Source organism: Hemitrygon akajei, unplaced genomic scaffold, assembly GCF_048418815.1.
Source record: "Hemitrygon akajei unplaced genomic scaffold, sHemAka1.3 Scf000133, whole genome shotgun sequence".
Taxonomy (NCBI): Eukaryota; Metazoa; Chordata; class Chondrichthyes; order Myliobatiformes; family Dasyatidae; genus Hemitrygon; species Hemitrygon akajei.
In genome coordinates this window covers 159,463-167,250 of record NW_027332019.1, presented here as the reverse complement: position 1 = coordinate 167,250, position 7,788 = coordinate 159,463, and the positions used below count along the sequence as shown (strand labels likewise).

Here is a 7,788-nt window from a genome sequence, read left to right as displayed (position 1 = left end):
GAAACGGACAAGACACTGATCTGTCTGATCTGTAGAGATGCGCAGGAACACAGAGAACACCGCTTCATGCCGATTAAAGAAGCTGTTAAAATCTACAAGGTAAAAGTAACGTTAATTTGATACTCAACCTATTTTGTCTTGTCCTACAAAACATCACATGAGCCTCCAAAACGAACACATCACTCTCTGCAATTTCCGCCATATCCGATGGGATTCTACCGCCTCTCCGTCCCACAGCCCACCACCGCACCCCGCAACTCTCCGCTCTCTGTAGGAATCGCTCGCCGTACTGTATCGCCCTGATCCACTCGCTCCTCCCCACTGATCTCCCTCCAGGCACTGACACCTGCAAACTGGACAAGTGCTACACCTGACTCCTAACCTCCTCCCTCGTCGCCGTTCAGGGCCGCAAACAGCCCAGTTCTTCCCGTTTCTTCCATGGTCGATTGCCCTCTCGTATTAGATTCCTTCATCTCCAGCCCTTTACCACTTCCACCTGTCCCCTCTCAGCTTCTCACTTCATCACTCTCCCCCACGTTCCCCCTCATGTTGTCTCACCCGTCACCTGTCAGCTGGTTCTCATCCCCAAACCTTTTTATTCTGGCTTCTGCCCCATTCCTTCCCAGTCCTAATGAAGGGTCTCATCCCGAAACACCGACTGTTTATTTCCCCAGAATAGATGCTGCCTGACTCACTGTGTTCCTCCGGCATTTTGTGTGATAATCGGGTTTGATCACCTGTTTCTTTTGATGCATCTTTGTTTCTATTTCCTTCACTCTCTGACTTCCAGGATCAGCTAAAATCTTCCTTAGACTCTCTCACAAAAAAGAAATCAGACTTCCAGGAAAAGGAGCAGCAACAGAAAGAGAAGATTTCCGGAGTTCGGGTGAAGCTTCCTGAGCGGAATTTCTGATATTACTGTCGAGTTTTGCTCCATTTAATGCAGAATAGCAGAGTATCACAGTTCCAGTGACCTGGGTTCGATCCTGACCTCTGCTGCTGTCTGTGTGGAGTTTGCATGCTCTCCCTGTGGCCATGACAGTTTCAGACACTTTCCAAGGACATGCTGGATGAATGGTTAATTATCAATTAACCCTGTGAATGTGGGGGGAGGGTGGATGTGAATCAGGAGGGAGTTAATGGGTCAATGAGGGAGAATAGGTTTCAGGAAAGCGTGAGGGAATGGGGTTGACGGGAATGTCTCAGATGTAGTATGGACCCCAATGGACCGAATGGTCACCTTCATATCAAAAGGAAATACAACACAGCAACGCAGTAAACTAATCTTCACCTTTCATTCGACAGAAACATTCACACAGCGTTCAGACCCACGTCACATCCCAGTTTGCTGAACTGCGCCAGATTATCACTGAGAAAGAGCAGAGCTTACTCAGGGACCTCAGGAAGGAAGAGGCGAGGATTCTAAATTCAATGCAGAAAAATCTTCGAGAGATTCAAGAGAATATGAGGATTATTCAGGAGGAAATCTCAAAGTTAAAGGAACAGATGGATCAGGAAGACAGTGTGATATTTCTCAAGGTGAGGGATTACATTTCAATTTATTTCTGTTAAATTGAACTAAATGAACAGTGGTATACTTGAACTAAACACAGCACAGCGGCCAATTCCAACAAATCAATTGCCGCTGCTGGTGTCCGCACACAGAGTATTCTCCTTGCATGACGAACCTCCAATCACTCCGCTAATGACATTCTAAAATGTCGGAGACAGATATTCGATCCTTTATCAGCAACATACAATATTTAAACGATAAAATTTCAGCATAATTCTTCGTAAATTAAACTGCAGTGAATCGGTTAACAAAAGATATGGCATCTGCCACTCCCAGGATCAAAACAGCCCAGAACAAAGTACGAATACGTAACTTATTCCCTTTGCTTTTACCACGTCCCCACTCACGTGACGGATTATCATGATAAATACGTAAAACAGACGTGTTGCTCCTACACACAGCATTTAAAAATGGCAGTAAACTGTTTCTCGCCAGACAATTGATGTAACTATTCAGGGTTGTTTTTGTCCCAAAACTGAAATTCCACAACTTCTGTACATCCCAGGACAGAATGTAATCTTTTCTGAAATGATTTACCCTGATCATAACACAGAGCTGCTGATTGTGTCCTTAATTACCGCATTAAATATCCTCTAAAACTCCTATAACACCCAGTTCCAGTCACAGGCTGTGAGTGTATCTGGTGCGGTGGGTGTGGGGATCTCTCTCTCAGTGAGTGAGAACAAAGAATGTGACCCACACATCAGACTTATCCTCTATAGCCGGTTTCCATCAGATTACGGAAACTTTCACTGTCTCTACTTTGTCGGATAAGTTTTACATGGGATTGTGTCCCATTCTCCGTCACGAGCAGGCCATTGGGTCCATCTTCTATCAATTTCCCCTCTGCACAAGCCCCCTGCCACCTACTCGGGATTACTCCCTGTGCCACGCGACAGTGAGAGTAGGAATGGAATTAGGTGGAGGATGAATGTGTGGTTGAGGGATTGGAGCAGGGGGCAGGGATTCAAGTTTCTGGATCATTGGGACCTCTTCTGGGGCAGGCGTGACCTGTTCAAGAAGGACGGGTTACACTTGAATCCTGGGGGGACCAATATCCTAGCGGGGAGGTTTGCTAGGGCTACAGGGCAGACTTTAAACTAGTAAGATGGGGGGGGGGAGGCGGAAATCAATTTGAGGAATCTATGGGAGAGGAGGTTAGTTCACCAGTAGAGCAAGTAAGTAGACAGTGTGTGAGGGAGGAAAGGCAGGTGATGGAGAAGGGATGCGCTCAGCCCGAAGTTGTAGGGGAGAAGAAAGAAAAGGATAATAAATTTGAATGCATTGCTAGGGATGAAAAGAGAGGAGGTGGTGGAGAGTATCTTAAATGTATCTATTTTAATGCTAGGAGCATTGTAAGAAAGGTGGATGAGCTTAAAGCGTGGATTGATACCTGGAATTATGATGTTGAAGCTATTAATGAAACATGTTTGCAGGAAGGGTGTGATTGGCAACTAAATATTCCTGGATTTAGTTGCTTCAGGTGTGATAGAGTAGGTGGGGCCAGAGGAGGAGGTGTTGCATTGCTTGTCCGAGAAAATATTATGGCGGTGCTTTGGAAGGATAGATTAGAGAGCTCCTCTAGGGAGGCTATTTGGGTGGAATTGAGGAATGGGAAAGGTGCAGTAACACTGATAGGAGTGTATTATAGGCCACCTAATGGGGAGCGTGAGTGGGAAGAGCAAATGTGTAAGGAGATAGCAGATATTTGTAGTAAACACAAGGTGGTGATTGTGGGAGATTTTAATTTTCCACACATAGATTGGGAAGCTCATTCTGGAAAAGGGCTGGATTGTTTAGAGTTTGTGAAATGTGTGCAGGATAGTTTTTTGCAACAATACATAGAAGTACCGACTAGAGATGGGGCAGTGTTGGATCTCCTGTTAGGGAATGCGATAGGTCAGCTGACAGATGTATGTGTTGGGGAGCACTTCAGGTCCAGTGATCACAATAGCATTAGCTTCAATGTAATTATGGAGAAGGACAGGACTGGACCTAGAGTTGAGATGTTTGATTGGAGAAAGGCTAACTTTGAGGAGATGCGCAGGGATTTAGAAAGAGTGGATTGGGTCAAGTTGTTTTATGGGAAGGATGTAATAGAGAAATGGAGGTCATTTAAGGATGAAATTATGAGGGTACAGATCTTTATGTTCCTGTTCGGTTGAAAGGAAAGATTAAAGGTTTGAAAGCGCCATGATTTTCAAGGGATATTAGAAACTTGGTTCGAAAAAAGAGGGATGTCTACAATAGATATAGGCAGCATGGAGTAAAGGAATTGCTCGAGGAATATAAAGAATGTAAAAGTAAACTTAAGAAAGAGATTAGAAAAGCTAAAATAAGTTACGAGTTTGGTTTGGCAAATAAGGTGGAAGTAAATCCGAAAGGCTTCTACAGTTATATTAAAAGCAAGAGGATAGTGAGGGATAAAATTGGTGCCTTAGAGAATCAGGGTGGTCAGCTATGTGTGGAGCCGAGGGAGATGGGAGAGATTTTGAACGATTTCTTCTCTTCGGTATTCACTAAGGAGAAGGATATTGAATGGTGTAAGGTGTGGGAAGCAAGTAAGGAAGTTATGGAACCTATGACAATTAAAGAGGTGGAAGTACTGGCGCTTTTAAGAAATTTAAAAGTGGATAAATCTCCGGGTCCTGACCGGATATTCCCCAGGACCTTGAGGGAAGTTTGTGTAGAGATAGCAGGAGCTCTGACGGAGATCTTTCAGATGTCATTAGAAACGGGGATTGTGCCGGAGGATTGACGTATTGCTCATGTGGTTCCATTGTTTAAAAAGGGTTCTAGAAGTAAGCCTGGCAATTGTAGACCTGTAAGTTTGACATCAGTGGTGGGTAAATTAATGGGAAGTATTCTTAGAGATAGTATTTATAATTATCTGGATAGACAGGATCTGATTAGAAGTAGCCAGCATGGATTTGTGCGTGGAAGGTCATGTTTGACAAACCTTATTGAATTTTTTGAAGTAGTTATGAGGAATGTTGACGAGGGTAAGGCAGTGGATGTAGTCTATATGGACTTCAGCAAGGCCTTTGACAAAGTTCCACATGGAGGGTTAGTTAAGAAGGTTCAGTCGTTAGGTATTAATGCTGGAGTATAAAATGGATTCAACAGTGGCTAGATGGGAGATGCCAGAGAGTAGTGGTGGATAATTGTTTATCGGGATGGAGGCTGGTGACTAGCGGGGTGCCTCAGGGATCTGTTTTGGGCCCAATGTTGTTTGTAATATACATAAATGATCTGCATGATGGGGTGGTAAATTGGATTAGTAAGTATGCTGATGATCCTAAGGTAGGAGGTGTTGTGGATAATGAGGTGGGTTTTCAAAGCTTGCAGGGAGATTTATGCCGGTTAGCAGAATGGGCTGAACGTTGGCAGATGGAGTTTAATGCTGAGAAGTGTGAGGTTCTACATTTTGGCAGGAATAATCCAAATAGAACATACAGGGTAAATGGTAGGGCATTGAGGAATGCAGTGGAACAGAGAGATCTAGGAATAACAGTGCATAGTTCCCTGAAGGTGGAGTCTCATGTAGATAGGGTGGTGAAGAAAGCTTTTGGAACGCTGGCCTTTATAAATCAGAGCATTGAGTACAGAAGTTGGGATGTAATGTTAAAATTGTACAAGGCATTGGTAAGGCCAAATTTGGAATATTGTGCAGTTCTGGTCACCGAATTATAGGAAAGATATCAATAAATTAGAGAGAGTGCAGAGACGATTTACTAGGATTTTACCTGGGTTTCAGCACTTAAGTTACAGAGAAAGGTTGAACAAGTTAGGTCTCTATTCATTGGAGCGTAGAAGGTTGAGGGGGGATTTGATCGAGGTATTTAAAATGTTTAGAGGGATAGAAAGAGTTGACGTTAATAGGCTGTTTCCATTGAGAGTAGGGGAGATTCAAACGAGAGGACATGATTTGAGATTTAGGGGGCAAAAGTTTAAGGGAAACACGAGGGGGTATTTCTTTACTCAGAGAGTGATAGCTGTGTGGAATGAGCTTCCTGTAGAAGTAGTAGAGGCCAGTTCAGTTGTGTCATTTAAGGTAAAATTGGATAGGTATATGGACAGGAAAGGAGAGGAGGGTTATGGGCTGAGTGCGGGTAGGTGGGACTAGGTGAGATTAAGAGTTCAGCACGGACTAGGAGGGCCAGAATGGCCTGTTTCCGTGCTCTGATTGTTGTATGGTTATATGGTTACTCACTGCACCCAGCAACAATGCCCCGAGCTCCCTGGTCCCTCACGTGTTTATCCAGCCTCCCCATTACATTCAATCTCTGATGTTCCATTTCAACCACTCCTGTGGCACTGAGTTCCACATCCTCTTCACTAAATTTCTTGTGGGATTTGTTAAAAACCTCCTGGCATTTTATCTTTGACTGAAGGTCTCCCCATAAATAGAAACATAGAAACAAAGAAAACCTACAGCACAATACAGTCTCTTTGGCCCACAATGCTGTGCTGAACATCTTCTTACTTTAGAAATTACCTCCAGTTACCCATAGCTGTCTATTTTTCAAAGCTCCATGTACCTACGTAGAATCTCTTGAAAGACCCTATCGCATCCACCTCCACCTTCGCTGCCAGCAGTTTATTCCACCCAATCCAAAACACTTAGCCCGGACATCTCCACCATACTACTTTCAAGCACCTGTGTCTTCTCGTGTTAGCCATTACTGAGGTACTTCTTCCACCTTCGCGCAATCAAATCCATCACTAATCTTAAGTTGTTCCATTTTATCATTCTGACATCTTTTCCAGATGAAAATGCACAGCCTGTCCTGTCTTTCCTGTAAGCTTCATCCTCTCAGTAATGGTCTAACTTTCAGAAGCATTCCCTGTAATTTACCCCATGGTTCTGTATTGCTGGTGTGTGTTTGTGACTGTGGGAGTCGGAATTTTCAACACCTTGTAATGATTTGGATTAAATTCATGATGTGGACAGTAAGTCCAAGTCGAATCAGATTTGTGTTTTATTTATTTCAGGAGGAAGCTCGTCGGAACAGAAGGTAGGACATGATATTTACTGACACCCTGTATGGATTTGTAAAATAGTTCAAAATTCCAGTTTATCACCAGCAGTTTAATATTTACAGAATCAGTGACGATGTCCAGGAATTGTCAGTGACAGATGAGGCCCTACCGGTTGAAAAATTCTATCATCCCTATTTGTTGGACACAGTGCTGAGAGAAAAACTTGATGCTATTAAGCGAGGTAAAACTTACAAAGATTCATTTTTCCTTGTTTATGAGACACAATTCAGTTATAATTTGAGGCAAAGATTGTCTGTAATACAGGGCTGAAGGGGACTTGAAGTTAATTCCACATCAACCCCACCGACCGGGAGCCATCACTGTCACACAACATGCCAGTCAATATAACATAGAAATACAGTTGTCTCAGCATGAGTTAATCAGTCTGATGGCCTGGTTGAAGAAGCTGTCCCTGGAGCCTGTGCTCCTGACTTTTATGCTGCGGTACCGTATCCCGGATGGTAGCAAGTGCTACTGTTTGTGGTTGGAGTGACTCTGGTCTCCCAAGATTCTTCAGGCCCTTTATACACACCTGTCTTTGTAAAACAAGCTGGCAAACAATATCAAATAGTTTTTCAAGTTTTGTAAACAAATAAAACAGAGATGAGAGTGGATATAGCACTGCTAGAAAATGAGGCAGGATATATAATAACGCGGGATAAAGACTTGGCAGATAAACTAAATATTTTGCACCAGTCTTCACCGTGGAAGGCACGAGCACTGTGCCCGCTGTTGAAGAGTGCGAGGGAGAGAAGTGAGTGCAGTTACTGTTACAAGGGAGAAGGTGCTCAAAAAGCTGAAAGACCTAAATGTACATAAGTCACTTGGACCACATGAACTGCACCCTAGTGTTCTGAAAGAGGTTGCAGTAGACATTGTGGAGACATTGGAAAAGATCTTTCAAAACTGTTGGACCCTGGCATGGTGTCAGAGGACTGGAAAATGGCAAATGTCACTTAACTCTTTAAGTAAGGAGGAAGACAGCAGAAAGGAAATTATAGACCAGTTAGCCTCACCTCTGTGGTTGGGAAGAAATCGGAGTCAGTTGTTAAGTATGAGGTGATGGAATACTTGGTGACACTGGACAAGATAGGACAAGTCAGCATGGCTTCGTTAAGGGAATATCCTGCCTGACAAACCTGTTGGGATTCTTTGAGGAGATTACAAGTAGG

The 7,788-nt window shown here is 43.5% G+C and overlaps 1 long non-coding RNA gene across 1 annotated transcript; it reads left to right on the top strand.

The window, feature by feature from the left end:
- Nucleotides 1-1,384: 1,384 nt before the first annotated feature.
- LOC140723758 (uncharacterized) lies at nucleotides 1,385-6,780 on the top strand. Its single transcript, XR_012097962.1, has 3 exons — nucleotides 1,385-1,539; nucleotides 6,569-6,591; nucleotides 6,679-6,780. It is a non-coding gene; the product is annotated as an uncharacterized lncRNA (long non-coding RNA).
- Nucleotides 6,781-7,788: the final 1,008 nt, after the last annotated feature.